Raw genomic sequence first — 27,955 nt, forward strand, 5'->3', positions numbered from 1 at the left:
AAGAAATTACCCAAGCTGAACAGGTAAAAGAGAAAAGAATTAAAAAGAGTGAGGACAGTCTAAGGGACCTCTGGGACAGCATCAAGTGCACTAACATCCGTGTTATAGGTGTCCCGGAAGGAGAAGAGCGAGACAAGGGGTCAGAGAATCTATTTCAAGAAATAATAGATGAAAACTTCCCTAACCTAAGGAAGGAAACAGACATCCAGGTGCAGGAAGCACAGAGAGCCCCAAACAAGATAAACCCAAAGAGGCCCACACCAAGACACATCATAATCAAAATGTCCAGAATTAAAGATAAAGAGAGAATCCTAAAAGCTGCAAAAGAAAGTCAAGTTACATACAAAGGAAACCCTATAAGGCTATCAGCTGACTTCTCAGCAGAAACCTTACAGGCTAGAAGAAAGTGGCACGATATATTTAAAGTGCTAAAAGGAAAAAACTTATAGCCAAGAATACTCTACCCAGCAAGGTTATCATTCAAAATGGAAGGAGAGATCAAAAATTTCCCAGACAAGCAAAAATTAAAGGAGTTTGTCACCAAGAAAGCAGTGCTACAAGAAATGTTAAAGGGACTGATTTAAGAGGAAAAGAGAAGACCACAAATAGGAAAAATTATTTATTTCCATGATAAGTACGTAATGGATACAAATGCACAAAAAAGAGGTTAGATATGATATCAAAAACATAAAAGGAGGGAGGAGGGGAGTTAAAGAGTAGAGCTTTCAGACAGAGGTCAAACTAAAGAGACCATCAATTTTGTATAGAAGAAGAAAGGAACAGAGAAGGACTACTAAAACACTGAGAAAAAAAAAAAGTTAAAAAATGGCAGTAAGTACATACTTATCAATAGCTACTTTAAACGTTAATGGACTAAATGCTCCAATTAAAAGGCATAGGGTGGCTGATTGGATTAAAAAACAAGACCCATATATATATGCTGCATATAAGAGACACACTTCAGACCTGAAGACACTCACAAACTGAAAGTGAAGGGATGGAAAAAGATACTCCACGCAAATGGCAATGTAAAGAAAGCTGGGGTAGCAATACTCATATCAGATAAAATAGTAATTAAAAGAAAAACTGTAAAAAGAGACAAAGAAGGGCATTACATAATGATCAAGGGAACAGTCCAACAAGAAGATATAACACTTGTAAATATTATTTGTATTTCTCTTACAAAGAACTGTTGTAATTTCCTTGTTGCTATTTTTATATATTTTTCTCCCCTGAAAAATCATCTGCATGATTCAAGTACATTTAATGAAAGTATCTCAGTAAATTCTCTACCTTCCTGTTAACACTTATTTTTCTAACTCTTTTCCATTCTTTCCAAATGCCCATTGCTATTCTTATCTCATCTCATTTTCAGGTGAAGACCTCAATTCCCACTTTACTAGCAAAATAAAGATATCCAACCTCAACTCCCTCATTCTCCTTCTTTATACCTCCCAAACTAATCGAAGGAAATTTTCCTTCATGGAAAATGATTTCAATAGTTCTAGTGAAAGTGACTGACTTTGGGGTATATTGGAAACAAAACTAAATGTGAACCCTCCTAATACTGTGATATACAAATTGAATATTGATTTAAAAGGTGAGCTGGATTTACAACTTGACTTTGACTTATTCAATTACAGATAAAGAAACTTAAGTCCAAAGAGGTTCAATAAATAGTCCATGGTAGCCAAGCTATTTTCTTCACCTTAAAAGGTCCATCTTAGCTCTAAAAGTCTGTTATCTTATGATTAAAAGGAAAATCTATGAATAGGTTATGGGTAATAGAGAGAAAAAATACAAAATAAATTGGCTATAATTTATCAAAATAAAAGTAGACAATCGTTATTTAAAATCTAGCTATGAATAGGTTAAAAATAGAGTGTATATTAATTTATTTAAAAATATTTATTAAGGGTCTACTATATGCCAGGAACACTTCTAGGCTGTGGGTATCAAATAGTGAACAAAACAGACAATAATTCTTCCTTTTTTGGCTATATTTAGTGAAGGGGGGCACAGAATACAAAACTAATAAGCAAACTGTGCATCATATCAGATGGTGGGAAGTGCTATGGAATAACAGAGCAGAAAGCGATATACCCACTGCCAAGAGTTGGGTGGAGGGAGAGTTACAGTATTCTAAATAAGGTCATCAGGGAAGCTCTCACTAAAAAGTTGACATTGGAACAAAGATCTAAAACAGAAGGAATGAGTCATGAAATGATTGAGGTTAGGAGGGAAGAGAAATCGGGGGGAAGGTGGGAACATGTGAGGAAGTGATATTTTAGGCAGAATGAAAAGCAAGTGCAAAAGCTTTGAGGTGGTACCATTTCTAGCAGGTTTCATGAACAAGAGGCCAGAACAAGGAGGCCAATGGGGCTTGAGCAGAGGGAAGCAGGGATTAATAGGCAATAAGAATAGGAAGGTATGACACATTGCTATAAGGCCTTACATTTAGAACGAGATAGAAGCTCTTGGAAAATTTTGAGTAAAGAAATGATGTGATGTAACTTACCTTTTAAAAAGGCCACTCTAGCTTTTATATTGACTATAAGAGAACAAGGGGTTAAGCAGGAACCAGTAAGAAGGCAGCTGCAATAATCCAGGTGAGAGATAGATGTGGTGAGAAGTGGTCCAATTCTGGATATATTTCAAAGGCAAAGCCAACAGGATTTGCAGACAGATTGGATGTGGGGTACGAGAGAAAGAGTATAAGGTTTTTTGGTCTGAACATCTGAAAAGATGGAGTTGGCTTTATTGAGGAAGGGCAGAAAATGGGAGATACTAGCTTGGACAGGGATTGAAGAATGGAATATTAGGAGTTCAATTTTAATCATGTTAAGTATGAAATGCTTTTCAGGCATCCAATTAAGGATGCCAACTAGGCAGTTAGATATATAAGTCTGAAGTCAGAGAAGAGATCTAGGAGGGAGACACAAACTTAGAAGTCATCAGCAGATAGATGTCATTTAAAACTATGTATCTGGATGAGATTATAGAGATGTTCAGTGACTCAGCTTTGGGGCATTCTAATGTTTCTAGATTCAAAGAGATATGAAGGATCCAATAAAGGAATTTGAGAAGAAATGGCCAGTAGGTCAGGAATAAAACCAAGAGAGTGAGCGTTCTGGAAGCCACTGTTTAAAAGGTTGCTCATAGGTCAAGTAAGACAAGGACTGAAAATGAACCACTGGATTTAGAAAAGTCAAGGTCATTTGTGTCCTTGATAATGAGATATCTGGGGAGAGGAGTGTACAAAAATCTCATAGCAGCAACTATAACATGTTTTTATGCTTATGATCCATGAGAAAGAGAAATGATAAAGTAGGAGAGGAAAGAACTGCTGGAATGACAGCCTGAGCCGAAGAAAGAGTGTGGAATCTAGCACAGGAGCTGTCCTTAGATAAGAGCACAAACAACTCACAAATAGGAACAAGAGAGAAGTCAGAATATGTACTGTTTACAGAAAACAGCTTATGCTCAATTATTAATACTACTTTTCTTAGATTCATATTGTATCTTTGACTTATGAGTTATTTTAAAAGTAAATTAACTTTTTGCTTTATTTTTGTACATATTTTATTTTTATACATATAAAACAGTGGCTTTCTAGATTCTAGAGTATCTCCTTTCAGTCCAAAGAACTTGCTTGCAGCTCAAGAAATTCCATTGTGCTGCAATTCCAAATGGCAGAAATAACTCAAATTCCTATAGGACATTCAAAGCCTCTTTACTGTTTTTCTTAACCAAGGAAAAAGTAACCAGTACATCTCATAAGGCCATTCCATTAATGAGGATGTGCCAAGATAATGTTCTTTTTACTCTATAGTATTTACATCAAATATAATCTTTCTGTAGGAGGTAAATAACATACAGGAAGATTATATTTCAATATTCAAGCAGATAATATTTGGCATTTGTTATATTTAGGCTAAATAAAATACACTTGTCCTCTTTCCTATGATTCATAAGTTGGAGCAGGTATGGTGATATCAGTAAATTCTTCAGACTTTTCAAATATTTTTATTGATTTATCAATAAATAATAACCTAAATATTAATAACCTAACATACCAGAACTACCACACAGTTTCAAAAATACAAGTTGTCTTAAATATAAATGAGAAACTACATTATTTTTCAAAGACAAAATAATGAGAAACTACATTATTTTTCAAAGACAGTGACTTCTAAGTTTATCTCCCACCTAGACCTGTGTAACTTACTGACTATACGTATATGCATATACATATACATATATGTAATATATATATAACATATATATAGTCAGTAAAATGCATTACAAATTGCCAAAAGAATGGCTTGTATATTAGCTATATTTGAGCTTTTAGTCCAAGAAATTTAGTCTCATAAAACAAAAAAAACAAAGCAAATCCCACATGTGTTTTGATGGTGCTACCGAATGCATGACCTTAAAGCAGTTTTATTCACGAAGTATAAAACATTACCACCTTATTTGTTAGCAAAACTTAAACTAAAATAATCAGGAATAATGTGAAGTACAATATTAAATTAATAAAATTACTAACCTTTTTCTGTTTCCAGAAAATAATCTTCTGGATATTAGTGAAATTTCTAAGAAAGAACGTATATTATCCTGGGACAACATGTGCTACTAACTTAGATTTTTCTTTTTTTGCCTTAAACAGTGTTTTTGTTTTCTAGGGCTGATGTAACAAAATGTCACAGACTGGCTGGCTTAAACAACAGAAATTTATTTTCTCACAATTCTGGAGGCTGAAGTCTAAGATCAAGGTGTCTGCAGGGTTGTTTCTTCTGAGGACTCTCTCCCTGGCTTGTAGGTTACAATCTTCTCCCTGTCCTCACGTGGTCTTCCCTCTATGTCCTAATCGCCTCTTCTTATAAGGACACCAGTCATATTGGATTAGGTTCCACTCTAACAACCCCATTTTAACTTAACTACCTCTTTAAAGGTTTGATCTCCAAATACAGTCACATTTTGAGGTACTGGAGGTTGAACTTCAATACATGAATTTGGGGTGAGGGGCACAATTCAGCCCATAACATATACTATAGTTAATTACAGGGAAAATGCATAACTTGGAGAAGGCCTTAAGGCATTGCCTAAAAATTCACAACTCTGCCAACCGTGGCTACCACTATTATGGTGTGTTTTTTCCTGTTGGCTAATACCACGCTTTTTGGTGAGGAAAATTATAAGACATTATAATTGAAGTTTCTCTATGTAAATTCTTTTATGTAGTCATAATATCTTAATTAAAAGGTAGGTCTATTGGGCCGGCCTCGTGGCTTAGCGGTTAGGTGCGTGCGCTCCGCTGCTGGTGGCCCGGGTTCGGATCCCGGGCGCGCACCGACTCACCACTTTTCCGGCCATGCTGAGGCCGCGTCCCACATACAGCATCTAGAAGGATGTGCAACTGTGACATACAACTATCTACTGGGGCTTTGGGGGAAAAAAAAAAAGGAGGAGAATTGGCAATAGATTTAGCTCAGGGCTGATCCTCCTCACACACACACAAAAAAAGGCAGGTCTATCAAATTAATAGAAATTCTTTCTATTACAATGATTAAAATGTTCCTTCCTTGTCATTTTAAACAGAATCATCACTCAGTGTTCTTTGAAAAACTAAAAATGGTGGAATGGCACACTTGTAAGGGTTTTTTAGAAGAATGATTTAGGCCTAAGCCCACTGTTGCCCAATGCTTTTTCAAGGACCATAAGAATGGTTGCCTGCATCTATGATACGCTGGCAGAAGCACGGTGAAATTAAGAAGAAAGGACAGGCTTATTTGGTAAACTGGACTAAGCTATCTTCCTAAGTAATCTGAATACTTATCGTAGCATATAGTTTACAATCAGACTTTCCTCAGGCTCTGATAAAGTAATTTAAAAGCTTTGGCCAATGTGTAAAAGTTCAGATGACTCCCTGTGGCGGAGAGTGACTAAGGTAAACGAAAATTCAGTACTCTATTTTTAAGGCTGCAGTTTAAAGAGCAGAGTAGTTCATAGGATCAGTGGCAAACACATGGCACTCTCCTCCTCTGGAGATGTCCCTAGCGCTCCATCACTCAGCTTAATCAAATTAACTGAATCATTGTTCCACGCATTGAGCCAGCATGTTCATTGCCTAAAAATTCACAACTCTGCCAACTGTGGCTACCACTATTATGGTGTGCTTTTTCCTCTTGGCTAACACCACGCTTTTGGGTGAGGAAAATTATAAGACATTATAATTGAAGTTTCTCTATGCAAATTCAGGAAAATTCTTCATGCTAATTTTTTCATGTTGAAATCCCTAAAGTATTATACCCTGGGGGTAACATCAGGACCTAGCAAGAGCAATGAGCAGAAGCATCTTTTAGAAGGGAATCTGAATTTATACTACATGAAGTGAGGAGAAAACTTCTGATTAAACATGCCTCTACTTTTTCTTTCTCCTGAAGCCCCAATAATGGAAGGAATTAAAAAAAACAACAAAAAATGAAGGGAGATAAAGATGATGAGAGATTTCAACAGAATTCTTCGAGAGATGGAAAGTAGATAGAGAGTGGTGTTCAGTAAAGGAAGGTGTAACCTGGGTGCCTACATCGGAGGTTATCCATGAGAAACACGCTTTTTGTCTTTCTTCTTCCTCTTCCTTTTTTCTTTTTAGTCTAATTTGCCCTACAGAAACCTGGAAAGGTTTAGGACATGGAGGGCCAAGGTACAGGGGGAGTTGGTAGTGAAGCTCAATGCTGAAAACAAGAGATTGGTTGAAAGTGGCTAGATTCTCAGATTTCATCTACTCTGCCACACCCCTAAGCTTAGAAATTCCTTCCCTATTTTCTTCCTACCTTCCATCCTGCAGGATACTAATGGTTTAGCTTCTAGATGAATTACTACATCTAAGAGACTCTGGACCAGGGACACTAGTTGCAGGAGATATGGGAAGGGAAATGGGGCTGAAACCAAAAAGGACAAGTCCAAATTTTCATACTGGTTGATGGGACTCTAGCCCCCTTCTCTACTCTGCTCCTGAAATACAGGCATTGAGGCATACACCTCCCTAGGTGAGAGAATAAGAGAATTCTCTGGAGAACCAAATACGCCCAAAGAAAAGACCTACTGAAACTGATGTTTGAGAGACCCTAATTTAAAAAAAAAGCAGGTTCATTACCAATCATTAAATAGTTGAGGCACCCTCTTCAAAAACACATAATACTTCTATACAAGGTCTTATGCTTAAATATGAAACAGACAGCTAGGTATTATAAGACTTTTCAGGAGAGTCTTCAATGTGAAAGACAGACATTAGACTAGATAGAGAAAATAAAATACCTAGAGGAAATAGAGACACTGAATGGAGCAGAACATACCTAAAGGAATATTCTTGGAGAAATAACAGATGATTATTGCAAGCATAACACAAGAACAGCATGCTAAAAAACAGAACAGAGAACAAGCAAAACTTTTGGAAAAGAAAAATAAGATAGCCAAAAAGAACAATTCAATCAATTTGGAAGACACTGTTGAAGAAATTTCCCAGATAGTAGAACAAAAAAGATCAAGGAGATGAGAAACAAGAGATGAAAAGTAAAGAACTAGGAGGATCCAACAAAAGATCCAACTTTCAAACAAGAAAATGGAAGGAATGAAATCATCTAAAGAATTATACAAGAAAATCCCTTAGAGGTGAAATATGTAGAGAACAGTGCAGACTGGAACAGGGGGATAGAAGAAAAATAAAAGCAGGGGAAGAAAAAATTGATAATTTAGCACTTGAAAAACACAACTGAAAAACTAGAGTAAATTTAGGCAAATGAAAAACTAATAAAAACTGGCAAATGAAAACTTTAGGTAGTGACTAATTCCTAGAAAAAATGAAGAGTTGTACAAAAAGGAAGGAGTACTTACAGTGCCCTACTTATGCAAAATGTCCTACTTGTCCTACTTCACCCATAGTGACAAAATGTATTTGGGTGGTCAGAATAAAGTAAACCTTATATAGGAAGGATGGGAGAAGGAGAAAAGAAGCAGTGGGAGAGATAACATTGCTACACTGAGACAGCAATAAAATATATTATTTAGAAATATGAAAATACCAGGGGAACCATATATTTAGAAGAATTTAGTGTTTGGTTTGGGAGAGAAGGATTGGTATTATTACAACTCTTTTAGTAAATAAAAGACAGTAAAATGCCTTAATAAATGCCTTATACAATGCCTTAAAAAACTGTACATACATTTGATAAAAATAAAAATCTAATGAAAACTAACACACAAGGGAAAAAACAAGATTATAACAATGGGTAAGAGAGACTAGAAAATGAATAGTCACAGACATTTCACATATATGTAAACTTTAAATATTATAAAAGAACTTTTGTTTATTTTTTTTGTGTGTGAGGAAGATCAGCCCTGAGCTAACATCCATGCCAATTCTCCTCTTTTTTTTTTTTTCTGCTGAGGAAGACTGGCCCTGGGCCTAACATCCGTGCACATCTTCCTCCACTTTATATGGGACGCCGCCACAGCATGGTTTGACAAGTGGTGCATCAGTGCCCACCCGGGATCTGAACCCGGGCCGCCAACAGTGGAGCGCACGCGCACTTAACCGCTACACCACGGGGCAGGCCCCATAAAAGAACTTTTACATGTTAAACTGGACCCTATTTGTAATAGTTTCTTTCAGCATGGTCAAATTATATTTCTCTTATTTTCACATTATGTTAATGTCTTGATAAACTAAATTTATGCTTTTGTTTGGGATCTTTAAATTTACATAAAATATATACTAACTTTTAAAAAACAAGAACAAAAGATCCAAACTGTCATACACAGCATTCTACTAAGTTAATAACAGTAACTCTACAACAATATATCTCTACAAAAACTTCGTTTTCAAAGTGAGGCTAGGGAACAGCTCACTTCCTACTTTAGTCACTGGTCATAAAGAACAGAGACTCACTCAAACTAGCTAAGTAACAATGGGGAATTTATTTAAAGGATAAAGCACTATTTCAAAAACTCAACAGCAGTTTTTACGAGAGACTGGAACAAGGAAACAGAATGCCATCAAGATCCAAGGCTGTTGACTTCATTTTCTCTATTCTCACTCTGCAGGGTCACAGGGACTCTCATCTCTTCATCTTTCTATGTGCCTGAATCATTACTTTCTTCCTCTATGGAGCAGATTTCTGTGTTTCACTAATACAAGCCCAAACACGGCCTCTCCAGGGTCAGCTTTATGTGATCTCCCTAAATGTTCCAAAGTTGCTGACTAGAATTTCTAAATCCCAATTCCAAATTCTTGGAAGACAGAATCTGATTGGCTCAGCTTGAGTTAGGTGCCTACAACTGATCCAATCAGCTGTGGGCTACATGTGTGGGGTGGGGCTGTCATGTGACCTAATGCTCACTCCGCAGGGATTGTGGGAGAAGAGAAGAGGCTGACAAACAGGCAAATTGACTAACACATTTGCTTTTCCTTTTCAGCTCTCTTGACAAGGACTCAAAAGATATCTTTCACTTCTTAACTCAGTTCCTCCAAAGTGGACACTTCATAAATTGGAGTGACAGACAGGTATCCCTAATGAAGCGATGAAATGTGAAAAGTGTAAAGAATGTATACCTCTCTTCTTGTTCTTGAATGTTTTTTTTCCACATGTATGTTCCAGAATTCTAAATCAGGGGAATTAGAGGAAACTTTGTCCTATTTTTCCAACTATAGACATTCCCACAATTGACTAGTATTATAGGCCAATTCCCTGGTGATGAGAGTTGTTACTTGAAGATCTTCATTAAGGCTGTTAGTGGTATGAGAATAGACCCTATGTCACAGAAAACTATTCCAGAAGTCATTGTTCATGCTATTGTTGCTCTGCTTATTATTAAAGGCTTAAAAATTACACTTATATTTCCAACTATGTGAAACCAATTCTTATAGCCCCATCTATTTTATATCCTATGTAGGTAAGCAAATGGTAGTTTAATGGTTAAGATTCAACGCTCCCACCGCCATGGCCTGGGTTCATTTTCTGGTCAGGAACCACACTCCCTCTGTTGGTTGGCATACTGTGGTGGCTGCGTGTTGCTATGATGCTGAAAGCTACGCTACTGGTATTTCAGATACCAGCAGGGTCACCCATGGTGGACAGGTTTCAGCAGAGCTTCCAGACTAAGACCAGGAAGAAGGACCTGGCCACCCACTTCTAAAAAAATTGGCCATGAAAACCCTGTGAATAGTACTGGAGCACTGTCTGATAGAATGCTGGAAGATGAGAGGATGGCACAAAAAGACCAGGGCGGCGTTCCACTCTTCTGTAATCAGGGTCACTAGAAGTCAGAATTGATTCGACAGCACTAAAAAAAAAAAAAGGTAGGTAAGCAATAAGGAACAGAGTTAGGATGATGAGTGATAGGCTGGAAGAAATACATTAGATTCTAACACGCAACATATTTGACCTAGCGTTATGTTAGCCCCCATAAAAATATCCCATATATTCATTTCTTGATAATTGCTTTCATTTCCAATTAAAGCTAAAAAAAAAACACCCAAAATTAAAATTATGTTAAATGACATTCATATCCTGGCTTTTTTTCCAAAGGATATTTAGGGGAAATTCCAAAGAGAAGAGAGAGCCGGAAAAAACTATATGCTAGCAGGGTTTATCAGCAGTGTTTTTATGGGTTAAAGAGGTTCAGTTTTAGGTTATGTGTGGGAAGAGACATGAGACAGGTGTGATTATAATCCCATTGCATTCCACAACTTCATAGACAAGTTGGTTTAGAGTAGGCAGTTGCTTATTTTATAAACTTAAGAAACCATTTGGGCTTCCTGGATATCTGGCTGAAAATTCAAGACAACTTCCTGCAGATTTTACTAACTTAAAGTAGATGGATTAGTAAGATGTGGTTATAAATGTAACAAACTGAAATGATCTTTGCTTCTTCTGAGATATTACTTTCAGATCTACATTAGGCTTCTATTTAACTGTCACCAAAGAAATAGTACAGTTTGCTAGATCATCCTGTACTAGAGCTGAATGATGAAGGGAAAAGTAAATAGAACTAGTCCATGAAATGATGACTTCATTACAGGGATTTTTTTATTTTTGGTGAGGAAGAGTCATCCTGAGCTAACATCTGTTGCCAATCTTCCTCTTTTTCCTTGAGGAAGATTTGCCCTGAGCTAACGTCTGTGCCAATCTTCCTCTATTTTTCATGTGGGTCGCTGTCACAGGATGGCTACTGACGAGTGGTGTACTTCCACCCGAGAACTGAACCCAGACCACCAAAGCAGAGTGTGCCAAACTTAACCACTAGGCCACAGGGCCAGCCCCCACAGAGATTATTACTTTTTTTTTTTGTGAGGAAGATCAGCCCTGAGCTAAAATCCGTGGCCATCTTCCTCTACTTTATATGGGACGCCGCCACAGCATGGTGTGACAAGCTGTGTGTCGGTGCGCACCGGGGATCCGAACCCCTGAACCCTGGGCCGCCGAAGCAGAGCACCTGCACTTAACCACTTGAGCCACCGGGCTGGCCCCTACAGTGATTATTTTTAACCACTTAAAATGTATTTTATTCATATGTCAGGTATTGTGCTATGCTTTCACAGCCATTTTCACATTTAATCTTCTTAACAACCCTCTGAGGTAGGTATTATTATCTCCTATCAAATGAAATAGTCAAGGACTTAATGAGAGGTTGTATTATTAACTGGTAAAGCTAGAAATCAAGTCAAAGTTTTAGAATTCTAAGTAATATCACTGTTTTAGTATATTAGCTGCAAATTGAAAAAAACAACCAATTCAATAGAGTTTCTTATTTGTGTCATATATTTATTCAGATCATTATTTGCATGCCTATAATTTCATTTGGATGTCTATTCCTGAGTGACAATTTCTTCAAAAAAGCTGTCTCTTCATAGGTCTTTACACTGGTAATTCAAAGATATATTTCAGAAGCTCAGCTACTTGAGTCTTTTGGCAAAAAGAGTTTTTATATTTTATTGAGTAATACACACTTTTTCTACCTCAAGTTAAAAAATTCTTTATCTTTTCTAATTTAGAATATTGCCTATCAAGTTAGTTTCATGTAACTACTCTTAAGAGACTGTAATCTGAAACTTTAGAGAGGAACTCTCAAAATCAGACCAGTGTACTCTGCTTGAACTTGTGTTTTTCAGTTAATTGTGCTTAGCATGCAGCTCAGGTTGATAATCTTGTCTGTGTTGACACTAAAATATCCACTCATTGATATTATGCTGCTAGTTATAACTATTTTCATAAGTGATAAACCAATTTTAGCTGCTGATAGTTCAAAAATATTTAACTGTTATCATTAACACTTCTCAAAAATTGATATCAAAATCATTTTATTTTGTTTTTCATTTCCTAGGGTTTTTAAAATGGGAAAATTTTTGTTCAAAATTAATGGTTAAAGATGTTATTAGCTATTTATGAACTAAATGAAAACCTGCAAGACTAGTTTACATTTTTTAAAATACATAGGGCAAATCTGGCCTCTTATGCCCTATACTCATTATTAAATTAGGCTAGATTAATGATGATAATCATAAATACTATTCTAGCTACTAAATTAATTATTCCTCAAATTAATATATTAGGTAATATCATAATTGGGGCAACCAATACATTAAAATAGATTACTTTTCACAGAATTGATTTTACATATTGTGTATTTCAAATCAGAGTTAAATGTACTAGACTCTTTTATTTTCAAAGATTTCTGATGAGGCAAAAAACACTATGTAAAAAAAAGCATAATTCCTCTTGAGAGCTTACAGTGTATAGAGATCTGTAATTAATGAGATTTCCAATTTTTATTCCTGCATATGGATATTGTTTGATCTACTATTTTATTGAGAGGTTGGATGTTAGCTGTGAAATTTACCTGCAAACTTGTTTTATAACAGAAAATAACATGGTTTTGCTTTCAGTATTACTATTGTAAGAAAAAATGGACTAAAACTAGAATATTAAGGCTTCCTTTCTTTTTCTTTCTAAAGACAGCAAGGAAATTACAATACAAAGTAAAATAAAAATAGGGAGAAAGCATAGATTTGTGAAGGCACAAGTTAGATTCAGAAATCTCTCCTAGCCTGAAGCATTACAACAGACCCAGCATGCAGGCAGGATCTTAAAGAAAGTCTTCTGTGTCATCAAGGTTCTAGATTACATCATCATTGATCTGATCTTTTCCATCTCCTAATTTTAATGGCTCTGCTTTCCCAAAGGCTGCTGTAATTTACCCCATGGGTTCTCAAAATAAATGAAATTTAAAACAGAAACATTGCTTCTGTGTTTTCTTTATTGTCTTTGCCATTTGTTGACACCACACCTATTTGCAGATAACAGTACCTTCTGCTCCAGTTCCAATGAAAATGCCCTTTATGTATCCACTGTTTTGTGAATGAGATCAAGACTTTTTGTGATTTGTGAAACACTAATAATACCTTTATTCTGCTTTAGTGTAAAATTTAACACATTGAATTTTGCTGAATTTATGAGACAAGAGCTATATCCAAAATAAATTTGCCAGAAATGTTTTGCATCATGAGATACTTCAACTATAATTTTATTTTTCTTCTTAGATCAGACTGCAGCAACCCTTCCCCAAGCATGTTTTAAAAATAAACAAAATTACAGTAGTTCTTACTTTCTAATATGTTCACTCCTTCAGAGATTTACTGGGAAAGAGTAAAAAGTCTTGAAGAGGATAATGAGTCCCAGCTGAGATTCATGTGCCAAGATGTTCAGTAATATTTTTTTTCATTAAAGAAATAGATAATAAGGATAGGAAACAAGTTTTAGCTATTTGGGAGTGTTTCTTTAAAAAAAAATTCTAGAAGTTGCCACCTTGAAAATAGGTGAATTACCATTTCAAATTGCCTTAAACTTGTCTGAGAGTAGGAAGGGATTTGAGAAGTTATCAGAGGCTCTCAAATGTGTCTGCCATGTGGTGCCAATTCAGACAGAAGCTGTCACTGGTCTCTGGTAAAGAAGTTAAATTTACTGCTTTTCAAGGACTGCTTTTTAGTGAATCCTTACAACTCCTTTGGTGATAAAGCAGCAGTTTTAAGATGAAATGATGTGAAGTAAAATTGCAGTTGTTACTTTTAATGTCCTTATTTAGCAAAATAAAAAGTTGGCAACCTTATGTTGGTCCCCCTACCTTTTTCCTTGAAATTTTAGTGGTTCACAAAGCCCCAGTTGGTAAGCATTGATCTAATGGAGCTCCTGCCTTTCCACAAATACTTATTGAGTCTGTGGGGACAGATGGTGAAAATGATACACAGGTGTTGAATAGAGCTTAGAGTCTAGTGATAGATGAAAATAAGTAATGATTATAATACAGTGGGTAAGTGCTTTTAAAGTGCAGGGAATACTAGAGCATCTGAGCAGGGCACCTACCCCTATTTGGGGAAGTTGGGCAAGGATTTCTCCAGGAAAGAGATAAAAAGTATGAGTAGGGTATATTGGCTTTGTGAGCAAAGTATCCCCTTCAAGGTATCTAGGTACTTGGAAAAGCAAACCAAAGCACTGCTTTATTATCATGGAATTAGAGCAAATGGTTGTAATTAGAGCCTGCTGAACTTTGCTGACATCATCGTGTTCCAGCCAATACAACAGTTCTTTAGTGAGCAGATATTAATTTGCTCTGGAGACAGGGTAGTGGGATAACATTTTTGAGGTAAGAAGTGATATTCTCTTTCTCTGTCTATGAGAGTGATACTTGTCTCACTCTCCTCCAGACCCTGAATCATTGTCTCCGGGGAGAGAGCATCACAGCATCACGGGATTTGAAAACTGGGAAGGCAGGAACCTCATCTCTCTGGTTTTGGTTTTCAAAACCCATCAAAGAGGATATACATAGGTACTTCTGGATAAATCACAAGTAAGACAGTGCCTAGGGCATAAAGTACTGAGGATGTGGGGGAGCTTCCCCTGAGACCGAAATATTGCTCTCATAGGGCTGGGGAAGAGAGGTAGGAGAGCTAGAGAGAAAGAGGAAACTCAAGGAGAGCTGATAAAAGCAGAGTTTTGTGGCTCCCAGGGAGAGATGCTGTATGTCCAGACAGTCTCAAGGAGGTGAGAACACCTAGGAAAAAAAAAGGCTGGAAGGTATGCCTAGGGAGGAAACCTCAAATTCCCATGTGACTCAAAAGTAGTTAGGAGAGTCACGGGGGACACTTGTGGAGAGAAACAAGGGTTATAACTGCTAACTGGAAGAATAGGTGGACTTCCCAATGCCTTGAAACTACATAGGCACGACTGATATATAACTGGTATGATGTAACTGGATTTATCAACCACTCTCGCCAAACTAAAGGATTAATGCCTGGAATGGCAGAGGAGCCTCTAGGACGCTTGTCTACATCCTTTCTGATTAGTTGGTGTATTAGTTACCTATTGTCATACAACACTTTACAAAATTGACAGCTTAAAACAGTAATAAACATTTGTTATCTCACAGTTTCTGTGGGTCAGGGATTTGAGAGCAGCTTACCTGGGCTGTTCTGTCTCAATGTATATCATGAGTTTGCAGTCAAGATGTCAGCCAGGTCTGCAGGCTTGACTGGGGATAGGGGACCAATCCTAAGATGTCTCATTCACATGGCTGGCAAGTTAATGCGGACTATTGCAGGAGGCCTCAGTTCCTCGCCACGTGAACCTCTCTATGAAGCTGCTTGAGTGCCCTCATGACATGGCAGCTGCCTTTCCCCAGAATAAGTGATCTGAAAGAAAGCAAGGCAAAACTACAGTGCTTTTCATGACTTACCCTCAGAAGTCATACTCCATCACTTCTGAAATATCTTATTGACAACATAGGTCATCTCTATTCACGTGGGAGGGACTACATAACCAGGAGGTGAAAATCATTGGGGACCATCTTGAAGGCTCCTACCACAGTCAGTGACCTTGCCCCGTGGGTTGTTAAATACTTTTTGAACATCACTTTCACACATGAGTCAGAGTGGCCTTGAAAAAGGAGGAGGTGGCAGTTGGAGGCCAATTCCAATCTGACTGAGATTAAATTTTTTTCTTTCTCCAAGAATGGTACCTTAAATAGAAATTGAGTTTTATAAAAATGCAGATTTTGTTCTTGCACACCTGAATTCGTGTACTGAGATTCATAGCTACTATGTCCCATGTAAGTGCTCCCTGAAAATAACTGCCAAAGTTTTCTTTGTTCACTAGTCTTCTCCTGTTGCTATAATTCTTTCTTTAAAAGGTATAATCCTTCAATAACTTTGCTGTTCATGTGAGTCTAGGACATCCTCTGCCTCCTCCCATTAGATACCAATTTCATTATATCATTCCTTCTCACAGCCCAGAATATGGACCACATGTAATGTCTTTCCTCAAAAGGCATCTGTGCAGCACAGCAAATGCTAATTAAGGCTGCCTTGGCATTCAGAAAGGAGAACAGCAGGTTGACAGTGAGGATCTCTGGATTTACGCACCACTCATATATCAGACCTGTAATCAACTATTTTTGGTGAGGAAGTATTGATAAAATTTGGCCTTAAGTTTATTAACAAGCAATTATCAATGATTGTATGACAGCTACCCAATGAATTATCAAAGGGCATTCTGAGGGCAATGTCTTTGGAATTTTCTAGTACTTCATGGAGATCTTGTGTTCTAGAATTTTAGAAATGCTGCCATTTTTCAGAGTTATACTGTTATTCTTGGAAAGATGTTTAAAGAATCTAACTTACTTGGAAATATTTAGAATCTGAGTGAAAAAAGAAAGAAATATGAAGTTCTAGGTAATTTATCAATGGTAGTAGCACTAATTCTCAACCCAAGAAAAGAATGAATAATTCCTGATTTGTGTCTCATAAAAAACAAGCAAATTGTCAAGCCTCTGTGGGCCATATATATTCTACCATGTCTTTTCTTCAACACAAGGCAACCACTGCTGAGCTATTAATCATATACTAGAAAAAGACATTCTGTGGAGTTGAAATATGATTTCCTTATGTCAAATAGCTATGTCAAATAGCTTCCTGAGCTATATACGTCAAGTAGCTTCTGAGTCTAGCTAGCATTTCAGGAGAAAACAACCCCTATCTCTCATCAAAAATGGAATATTACACTCAGAATGGAAGAATAATAATAGTGGCTACTGTGGCAGCTATGGAGGTGCACTGCTAGAATCTCCCTTCAAGAAAGAACTTGCTGTTCAGTTGCAAGGAGTGCAGGGAGCTGACAGCCTCTAGTTATTAAAGCCTTCAGGATTTATCTCAGCTTCTGAGCTGAGGCCATGCCATTCCAGGCAGCCCCCAGCCAATGACTGAACATGGGGGGTCCTAGGATCTGGCCATTTCTGCCCAATGTTGGCCTTCTCTACTGTGTAATCTTTGCTCTGGAGATTTTGTCATTGAGTTGGCTGATACTTTGTCAGATCTAAATCATGATGTGAGGCTCTTTCTGTCCACTCCTGCTTCCTACTCTCTTTTCTTTCATAGGTATCAGACATGCATTGTGGTCTGAAAGCTTTCCCTACCCAATCCTGCTTTCTCCCCCTTTTATCTTTCACATGAAGTGTCCCCTAACAAACCTCTTGTATGCCTAACTCCAGAGGACTTCTGCTTGCCAGAGGACCAAAATGACAGCTACTATTTACTAAGAACCTACTTTGTGAAGGAGTATATCATAGTGTGTTTGGGGAAGTTATTTAACCTCTCCTAACTGTTTTGTCATCTGTAAAGTGGAGTTGTTGTAAGAATTAAATGAAATAATCTACAAAGAGCAATTTGTACAGTGCGTGGTATACAGTAAGTACTCAATAACTGGTATATAACACTAAGAGTGTTATTACGCCATGTGCCAGATTCTGTGTAATTTCATGTTTATTACTTGTAATCCTTGTTATAATCAGCAAGTATTATTACGCTCATTTTACATATGAGGAAACTAGGATTCAATGAAGTTAAAATAACTTGCTCAAATTACTTAATTTACATAGCTAGAATGTGTAACCTGGGACTAAAACCCAGCAAGTTCTGTAAGAGAGCAATGTACATGTTATGTTGGCAAAGATCCATTGCTGTTACCTAGAATGTAAAGGAGCTCCACACCTTCTATGACATGGTGTGTACAATTTGCAATTAACACAAATTACTTTGGGGATTCTTTCATCACTGTAAGTCTATACTCTCAATTCCACCACATATACGACACTAGAAAATGTCAATGGGTGCTAACATTTTGCCTAGCAATACATAATGCCACTTCCACTCCCTGATGAGCACTGGTCAGTTATTTTTGTAGAATGGCTCTCAATTTGGGTTTGTCTGATATTATCTCATGATTAGATTGAGGTTATGTTTAATATTCCATAATCTTGCTATTGCCAGAAAAATTGCATCAACTGAAATCATTCCCCTTCTGCCTGTCTCCACCCCCACCCCATCCACAGGACAAACGTTCAAGCCATTATTAAAAGATGCAAAAGAAATCTGTAATAGAAACATAATGAGCAGAAGGAAGTTAACATAACACTGAAAGAATTTCTAGTGAGGTGGCAGTACTGTGAACCTAGTGGAAGCTTTTGGAGTCCACCTACACTTACCTCATAGTTTTAAGATAAAGAATTTTAAGTACAATTTAAAAAATTATGTTACATAAAGTTTAAGAAAACATTTGAGATTGTGCCATTTCCTCAAAAATGAGGTGGTGATGGATGGGGTTGGTGGAATGGATTTAGGAGGTGGGCAGTTTTCTTATAGACATTCTGCCAGGAAACCAGTCTTTTTCCCAAATAAATTCATGGAGTTGACTAAATAAACCTTCCTAGTGCAAAAAAGCATATGATTTATGATCTGAAAGATGAGATGGACACCTTATGCCCAATGCGGCTATTGCCCTGTAAGCCAATTTTGGCCAAGAATGGTCAGCATGACCAGAGAAAGAAAAAGATCACCAGTAAAGTAAATGACCTTGTGGCCTGGTAGCAAGGATAACATAGCTCAGAACTACAGGTCTGAGCAAAGAACTTAGTCACTTGTGGCTAGAGTGATGCTACAAAACCACCAAAGAAAGAGACTGTTGAAAAATGAAAATTACATCTGTAACAGAATAACGTGTAATTATAAAAAATTTATGTTAATATTCAGCATATTTTTGCATGACTTTATCCACAATGCAATTTGTTTATCGTGAATAAATACTTTTTTGAACATTTTTCAAGTAAAGAATTCAGTTGTAGTTCTATTGTAGAAAATAGAGTCTAGATGGGCTCCAGAGACCATCAGGTCACAGTAATAGTATGTAGGGACTCCTGGATGTTTGATACCCAAAAGGGATGTTTATGAAAATACTTTTTTGCACAAGGACTGTTACATATGCACAGATGTATGTGTGTATCGGAACAGAATATGCACTTTGGGGAAATTAAATAAATACTGTTTGAAAAAGTGGACTCCCAAGTATGGTTATAAATCTCAAAAAGAAATACCTCTAATTTATTGCCCATGTGGGAGAAATCCTGGGTGTACTCTTTCTGGATGTACTTTCCTCTTCACTGTTACAACTATGGCGCAGAGGGGTAATTATCAGTTTGTGAATTCTACTGTGAAAGGACCTAAGTGATCTCACTGGAAATGTTTCCCAGAGACTCTTCTTTGCTTTGTAAAATAATATAATTGGATGTGAAATGAACAGCTGGCACATTTTGAAACATATATATTGCAAGTGACGGCAAACTTGGAAAAACTAAAAGTGTCTAAATGCTATGGTTGTGCCAGCAAAGGGGGCACAGGCTCTTGTGTTTTGGGGGAACATAATAAATTACATACTCTTTTAAAAATGTAATAGAAAACAATGTTTAGAAGATTCCTAAAACAACTTCATGTTAATCTGGCTTTTGGTAAATAAAACTCGAACAAAAACTTCCTTCCAAATGTGAACATGCCACTGTGAAAATCTACTGACATGGACTGAAGATGAAATAATACTTTTCCTTACACACAAAGGGATTATGGATATGATTCACTAATTAGAAACAATAAGATGATTTAAAAGCTATGGTAAATTTTATATGAGAGTTGTAGTGAGACCAATTTACCTCAATGGATAATTTTTAGAGTAAATACAGGTTATAAACTGTGCAACATAATGTGGGATATTTTAATTCACTATGATTAAGACAGAACAAAGCAGACAGTAGATTCTAAAGAAATGATTTGATGAAGATGTTGAATATTGCAAAGTCAATTAAAATGGTATTATGCTCTGTCCTGTTAAATAATGTCCATTTTACAAATGCTATAACGTTTATTAAATTTAAGAAGTTGCTTTCATAATGTTTGAAAATATTAATTGAATTAAGTAAACCCTGACCATAAAAGAGAAGCACTCTAAAGTGCTCTGTGGGCCAACTGGGCTTGATAAATAATCAAAGCTTACCCTATATCAAAGAAAATGTGGGCTTATTCGAAGTTATTCCTTTCTGACCCTCGTTCATTTTGATGTATTATCATTGTAACTATTCAAACATAATCTTGTAGGAAAAAAAAGAAAAATCATAACATAGCTTCATATAAAAAAAAAGTGTTATCATAGACCACATTCATGTGCCTTTTTCATTGTGCTGATGAGATCATTAAATAAGATAGTGCTTCCCAGTGTCTGACACAGCAGCTGCTTCAATATTTCCTTGATATTTGTCACCAGTATTGGGTGGTGTTCAATCAGAGAAACTTGGCTTAAATATATATAATCTTTTGGTGAGGAAGACTGGCCCTGAGCTAACATCTGTTGTCAATCTTTCTCTTTTTGCTTATGTAAGACTGTACCTGAGCTAACATCTGTGCCAATCTTTCTCTATTTTTGTCTATGGGATGCCACCACAGCATGGCTTGATGAGCGGTGTGTAGGTCTGCGCCCAGGATTGGAACCCACGAACCCCAGGCCGATGAAGCAGAGTGCACGAGCTTAACCACTATGCCACCTGGCTGGCCCCTGGATTAAATATTTTTAACAAGCATGAATGAAAACTCTTTTTTTTTCAATATAGTGAGTGGGTGAAAGGTAAAACTTTGAGAACATTTTGTACAGGTGGATTTATAGAAAGTATGATTGGTGTTTATGTTCTCAGGGTTATAGTTGTATCTACAGAGGGTATTTCTTTTTAACTTACATTTAAAATTACATTACAAAATGTTAAAGAAGTATACAGAAGTTTTGCCACTGATATACCAGGTTTTCCTGAGTGTACCTGAAGAATGCAAGTCTTATTAGACATCTGAAATGTTGTAATATATAAACAGACACGCACTTTCCCTGCTTTAGAGAGTACTACTGGTGATGAAATTTCCATTAAATATATTTTTCCTGCAAATATTTCATCTTTTATCTATGATCGAAACAACTCATCTGCTCCATATACATTTCCCATCTTTGTTACCTACTAGTGGCAAGAACTTAAGCAAATCATTTCACTTCAGGGCCTCAGATTAGGAAACACGTACAATGTCCATCAGTGTTTTTCAAAATATGGGTCATTACTAAAAAAGCAATAGAAAAAATTAATAAAACCAAGAGCTGGTTCTTTGAAAATATAAACAAAATTGACAAACCTTTAGCTAGACTCACCAAGAAAAAAAGAGAGAAGGCTCTAATAAGTAAAATCAGAAATGAAAGAGGAGAAACTACAACGGACACCTCAGAAATCCAAAAGATTATAAGAGAATACTATGAAAAAAATATGCCAACAAATTGGATAATCTAGAGGAAATGGATCAATTCTTAGAGTCATACAACCTTCCAAAACTGAATCAAGAAGAAATAGAGAATTTCAATAGACCAATCACCACTAAGGAGAACGAAACAGTAATCAAAAACCTCCCCAAAAATAAAAGTCCAGGACCAGACGGCTTCCCTGGTGAATTCTACCAAACATTCAAAGAAGACTTAATACCAATCCTTCTCAAACTCCTCCAAAAAATTGAAGAGGAGGGGAAACTCCCTAACTCATTCTAGGAAGCCAACACTACTCTGATACCAAATCCAGACAAGGACAACACAAAAAAAAGAAAATTACAAGCCAATATCACTGATGAACATAGACGCAAAAATCCTCAACAAAACACTAGCAAATCACATACAACAATACATTAAAAAGATTATACACCATGATCAGGTGGGATTTATTCCAGGGATGCAGGGATGGTTCAATGTTTGCAAATCAATCAACGTGATACACCACATTAATAAAATGAAGAATAAAAATCACATGATCATCTCAATAGATGCAGAGAAAGCATCTGATAAGATACAGCATCCATTTATCATAAAAACTCTGAATAAAATGGGTATAGAAGGAAAGTACCTCAATGTAATAAAGGCCATATATGACAAACCCACAGCCAATATCATCCTCAATGGTGAAAAACTGAAAGCTATCCCTCTAAGAACAGGAACCTGACAAGGATGCCCTCTCTCACCACTCCTATTTAACGTAGTATTGGAAGTCCTAGCCAGAGCAATCAGGCAAGAAAAAGAAATAAAAGGGATCCAAACTGGAAAGGAAGAAGTGAAACTGTCACTATTTGCAGATGACATGATTTTATATATAGAAAACCCTAAAGAATCCACCAGAAAACTTTTAGAAGTAATAAATGAATACAGTAAAGTTGCAGGATACAAAATCAACATACAAAAATCAGCTGTGTTTCTATACACTAACAACAAAGCAGCAGAAAGAGAAATTAAGAAAACAATCCCATTCACAATAGCAACAAAAAGAATAAAAATACCCAGGAATAAACTTAACCAAAGAGGTGAAAGATCTGTACACTGAAAACTATGAAACACTGCTGAAAGAAATTGAAGATGACACAAAGAAATGGAAAGATATTCCATGCTCCTAGATTGGAAGAATTAAGATAATTAAGATGTCCATGCTTCCTAAAGCAATCTATAGATTCAATGCAATCCCTATCAAAATTCCAACTACATTTTTCACCGAAATAGAGCAAAGAATCCTAAAATTTATGTAGAACAACAAAAGACCCCGTATAGCCAAAGGAATCCTGAGAAAAAAGAACAAAGCTGGAGGTATCACACTCCCTGATTTCAAAATATACTACAAAGCTATAGTAACCAAAACAGCTTGGTACCGGCACAAAAACAGACACACAGATCAATGGAACAGAATTGAGAGCCCAGAAATAAACCCACACATCTATGGACAGCTAATTTTCAACAAAGGAGCCAAGAACATACAACGGAGAAGGGAAAGTCTCTTCAATAGATAGTGTTGGGAAAACTGTGCAGCCACATGCACAAGAATGAAAGTAGACCACTATCTTACACCATACACAAAAATCAACTCAAAGTGGATTAAAGACTTGAATGTAAGACCTGAAACCATGACACTTCTAGAAGAAAACATAGGAAATATGCTCTTCGACACGGGTCTTAGCAACATATTTTCAAACACCACGTCTGACTGGGAAAGAGAAACAATAGAAAAAATAAACAAATGGGACTCCATCACACTAAAAAGCTTCTGCACAGCAAAGGAAACCATCAACAAAACAAAAAGACAACCTAACAATTGGGAGAAGATCTTTGAAAACCATATATCTGATAAGGAGTTAATCTCCAAAATATATCAAGAATTCATACATTTCAACAACAAAAAAACTAACAACCCAGTTAAAAAATAGGCAAAAGACCTGAACAGACACTTCTCCAAAGAAGATATACAGATGGCCAAGAGGCACATGAAAAGATGTTCAACACCATTAATTATCAGGGAAATGCAAATCAAAACTGCAATGAGATATCACCTCACACCCATCAGTATGGTTGTAATTAACAAGACAGGAAACAAGTGTTGGAGAGAATGTAGAGAGAAGGGAACTCTCCTACACTGCTGGTGGGAGTGCAAACTGGTGCAGCCACTATGGAAAACAGTATGGAGATTCCTCAAAAAATCAGGGATAGAACTACCATATGATCCAGCTATTCCACTGCTGGGTATTTGTCCAAAGAACATGAAAACACCGATGCATAAAGATACATGCACCCTGTGTTATTTGCAGCATTATTCACAATAGCCAAGACTTGGAAGCAACCTAAGTGCCCCACAAAGGATGAATGGATGAAGAAGATGTGGTATATATACACAATGGAATACTACTCAGCCATAAGAAATGATGAAATCCAGCAATTTGTCACAATGTGGACGGACATTGAGGGTATTATGCTAAGCGAAATATGTCAGAGGGAGAAGGTCAAATATCGTATTATCTCACTCATAAGTAGAAGATAACAACAACAACAAACACATAGAGATAGAGATTGGATTGGTGGTTACCAGAGGGGCAGGGGGGAGGGCGAAAGGAGTGATTAGGCATATGTGTGTGGCGATGGATTGTAATTAGTATTTGGGTGGGGAACATGATGTAATCTATGCAGAAATAGAAGTATAATGATGTACACCTGAAATTTATACAATATAAACCAATGTTACCGCAATAACAAAAAATAAGTAAATAAATAAAAATAAAAAAAAAATGGGTCATTATCCCATTAGTGGGTCACAACTAGTATTTTTAGAAAATAAAATGGAATTGATTCAATTTGAATAGAAAATATAGAGGACAAGACACATTGTAAGGCTAGTTTGTAAATTTTGTTTCAGTTTTAAATGTATGTATGCATACTGTTTGATATAAAATGTATTCCTTAATATGAGTTGCAGGTAAAAAAGTTTGAAAAACATGGTTCTAAAGAATCATAAGTACCTTCTAAGTCTAAAATGAAATTATTCTAGTTTCCGGCTCAAAAATTCTTAAAATGACCTCTTTTAACCTAGTGTCATATGGTTTATTGCCTGATAGACAATGGTAGCTAGCTACAAGGTCATTTAGCTGAAATGACTAGAAAATATTTACTCTCTCAATTAGTTGTAATCCTTAAGATTTATCGTAAATCTTTAAAGATACCTCCTTGGGCTTTCATGCCCTCAAAAAATCCAACAAAATGTTGGGCATCGACCACTTAGTACAAATATTAATTTGTCTATGTATGCCACAAATACATATTCCACATACTGTTGTAAGGGAGATATCAAATGAATTGGCATCCTCCTTGTACTCATTTAATTTCTAATTTTTAGGAAAGCATCAGACATAAAAAGCAAACATTCTATCCACAACCAAACAGTAGAGTTCGTATGTATACTACTATGAAATATTATCCTAATAATCACTAATACAAGCTGTCATTTTTTCCAGTATTTAATTCACTCATTCATTCAACATTTACTGTGTGCCAAGTGTTTTTCTAGGTTGGATGTTCCAAGGTTAAAATGACAAATTCCATACTCTCAAAGAACTTATGGAAGAAATACAGAAAATAAGAAAAAAAGAAAAAGAAAAAATACCAAATGGTGATAAGTGTCATAATGATATAACAGGCATTAACTAGGGGTTACTTTTTATTGGAAAGTCAAGAAAGGCCTCTCTATGAGTACACAGTAGTTTTAAATAAAACTGAGATATGAATGACAAAAAGACAGTCACTTAAAGATCTGAAGAAGAGCGTTCCAGAAGGGAACAGGGGGGCAAATGCCAGACCGAAGGCAGATAGGGGTTTGGTATGTTTGAGAAACAGAAAGTAGGTGAGAATGGCTGGGTTCTACAGAAGAGAAACAGAAAGGCAGGAGATGGGGTAAGAGATGTAGGAGGGAGCTAGATTGAGTAAAGCCCTGTAAACCATGGTAAAGTGTTTAGAGCATCTTTTTATGGCCAGGGGGAGCCATTTGAGAGCAAAAGACTTTTGTGTGTGTGTGTGTGATTTTTTTTTTTTAAGACCAGTAGCGCTGTTGTACAGAAAATAGATTTTACATAGCAAGAATGAAACTAAGGAGATTAGGAGGCTATCACTGTTATTCAAGTGAGAGATGGCTGTGGCTTAGATTGAGGCGGTTGCAGTGGAGATGAAAAGAAATAGATGGATTTTGGGAAAGTTTTGGAAGTACAATGCAGAATTTGCTGATAGAACTGGATACAGGGGGCTTGGCAAAGAAGGGAATCAAGGATACTTCTTAGAATTTTAGTTTGTGCAATTAGGTGGATGGTTTCAAGTCATGGGGAAGAACAAGTTGGCAGGCGTGGTGGCAGGAATCCAGAGTTCTGTTTGGGATATGTTAACATTCAGATGCATATAAGCCAGCTAAGTGAACATGTTAAGAAAGCAGAACTGGGTTTCAGGGGAGAAGTAGGGACTGCTGGATTTATGAATTTGGGTCAGCAGCATATAAACAGTATTTATAGTCACAGGACTGGTACCACCCTGAGAGTGTCATGCAGTATATCCTTTAATCTTAATAACAACTCAAGGTAGATATTTTCTTTTTGTAGAGATATAATTAGCTTCTTTTTACATATAAGCAACTCTGATGTTCAGAGATACACATGCTGAAAGTCAACTAGCAACTAAGGGTTGGAGCCTGGATTCAAACCTGTCTGATAAGAGTTCTGGTTCTTTCCATTACACAAGGTTGTTTTATTGAAGCATTAGAATATGTGAATTTGAGTGAAGGATTTTTAATTTTTTGAATGAAGATATGGAATGCCACCACAGTATGGCTTGCCAAGCGTTGCGTTGGTGTGCGCCCAGGATCCGATCCCGCGAACCCCCCGCTGCGCTGCAGCACACACACTTAACTGCTGGCGCCCCTGGGGCCGGCTCCTGAAGACTTTTTTTAAAAGGTTCGTTTAGTCTGGAAAGAATGAAGCTCATTCAGAATCTAACCCAACTTTATAAATTCACTAGGCTTTTCTGTTCTTATGTATCTTCTCTGTGGCACATGCCATTGATAATTCTTTTCTTTTTTTTTTTAAGTCTACTGCCTTGGCTTGTGGGATATGACTCTCTTTTCACCTTCTTTCTCATGTCTTGATTGCCTCTTCTTCATTTCCTTAACTATAGCTGTTTTGTAGGAATTTTTAGCATTCTTTCCTCATTTTACGTATTCCTCCTTTACACTTTCATGTTCCTATTGCTTCAAATACTAAATAGCGCTCAATTTTTGTTTTTTTTTTTTTTGCTGAGGAAGATTTTCCCTGAACTAACATTGGTGCCAATCTTCCCACTTGGTATGTGGGTCACCACCACAGCATGGCCGCCAACAAGCAGTGTAGATAGCGCCCAGAACTGAACCTGCGCCCCCTAAGTAGAGCTCGGCAAACTTAACCACTAGGCCACAGGGCCCACTGCTGCTCAAATTTTTTGCTTCCACTCCAGCCATTTCTCCCTAGCTCTAGACTACGTCCAAAGGCAATTAGCCCAGGTGGGAAAGGAGGCTCTCCAGTAAAGTTAAGAGGAGGAGCGATGGGTACGGGCTGTGATGGTCTCATTTGTACATTTATTATTTCATTTATTCACTTATTTATAAGCACTTACATATTGGCTGCTCTTATGGAGTTTCAAATCCAGAGTGGCAGGCAGGCAGTGATGCACGAGAAGCCTTAACTAAGGGTATAGCTTGGCACGAAGCATTCATGTGAACATTAGGCAGTCCTCAGCCACAGGAACATAACGTGCAAAGGCAGAATCCTGCTTAGTCCCTAAAGAGATTTAACGAAAATTTTGGAGTGTATCAGCTTAGTCACACATACAAAGGAAATGGAAAGGGAATCCCATCAAGGAAGGAGGAAAGTTAGAGACAGATAAGGGATCTGGACAGAACGTTGCGCTGCAGCAGGCCATCGAGGGGGAAGATAATAAATACACCTAGTGGATAAAAATGAAAAGCCAGGAGTGGTGCACATTAAAAACTCAGCATTTGTTAAAAATCCATGGTAAAACAGACACCTCACCCCAAACTCTGCCGCCGGACCAGCCGCCAGAGCGTCCTCAGAGGCCCGGCGCGCCGCGCGCCGCCCAGCTCTCCCCGCCCCCCTTTCCGCCTGCCC

The 27,955-nt window shown here is 37.0% G+C and overlaps 1 long non-coding RNA gene across 1 annotated transcript; it reads right to left on the minus strand.

Moving 5' to 3' along the window:
- Positions 1 to 8,963: 8,963 nt before the first annotated feature.
- Positions 8,964 to 27,908, minus strand: LOC131419547 (uncharacterized). Its single transcript, XR_009223275.1, has 4 exons — positions 27,860 to 27,908; positions 27,444 to 27,607; positions 15,520 to 15,748; positions 8,964 to 10,347 (listed from the first exon to the last, which is right to left on the minus strand). It is a non-coding gene; the product is annotated as an uncharacterized LOC131419547 (long non-coding RNA).
- Between the last annotated feature and the right edge of the window lie 47 nt (positions 27,909 to 27,955).

This window comes from Diceros bicornis, chromosome 21, assembly GCF_020826845.1.
Source record: "Diceros bicornis minor isolate mBicDic1 chromosome 21, mDicBic1.mat.cur, whole genome shotgun sequence".
NCBI lineage: Eukaryota > Metazoa > Chordata > Mammalia > Perissodactyla > Rhinocerotidae > Diceros > Diceros bicornis.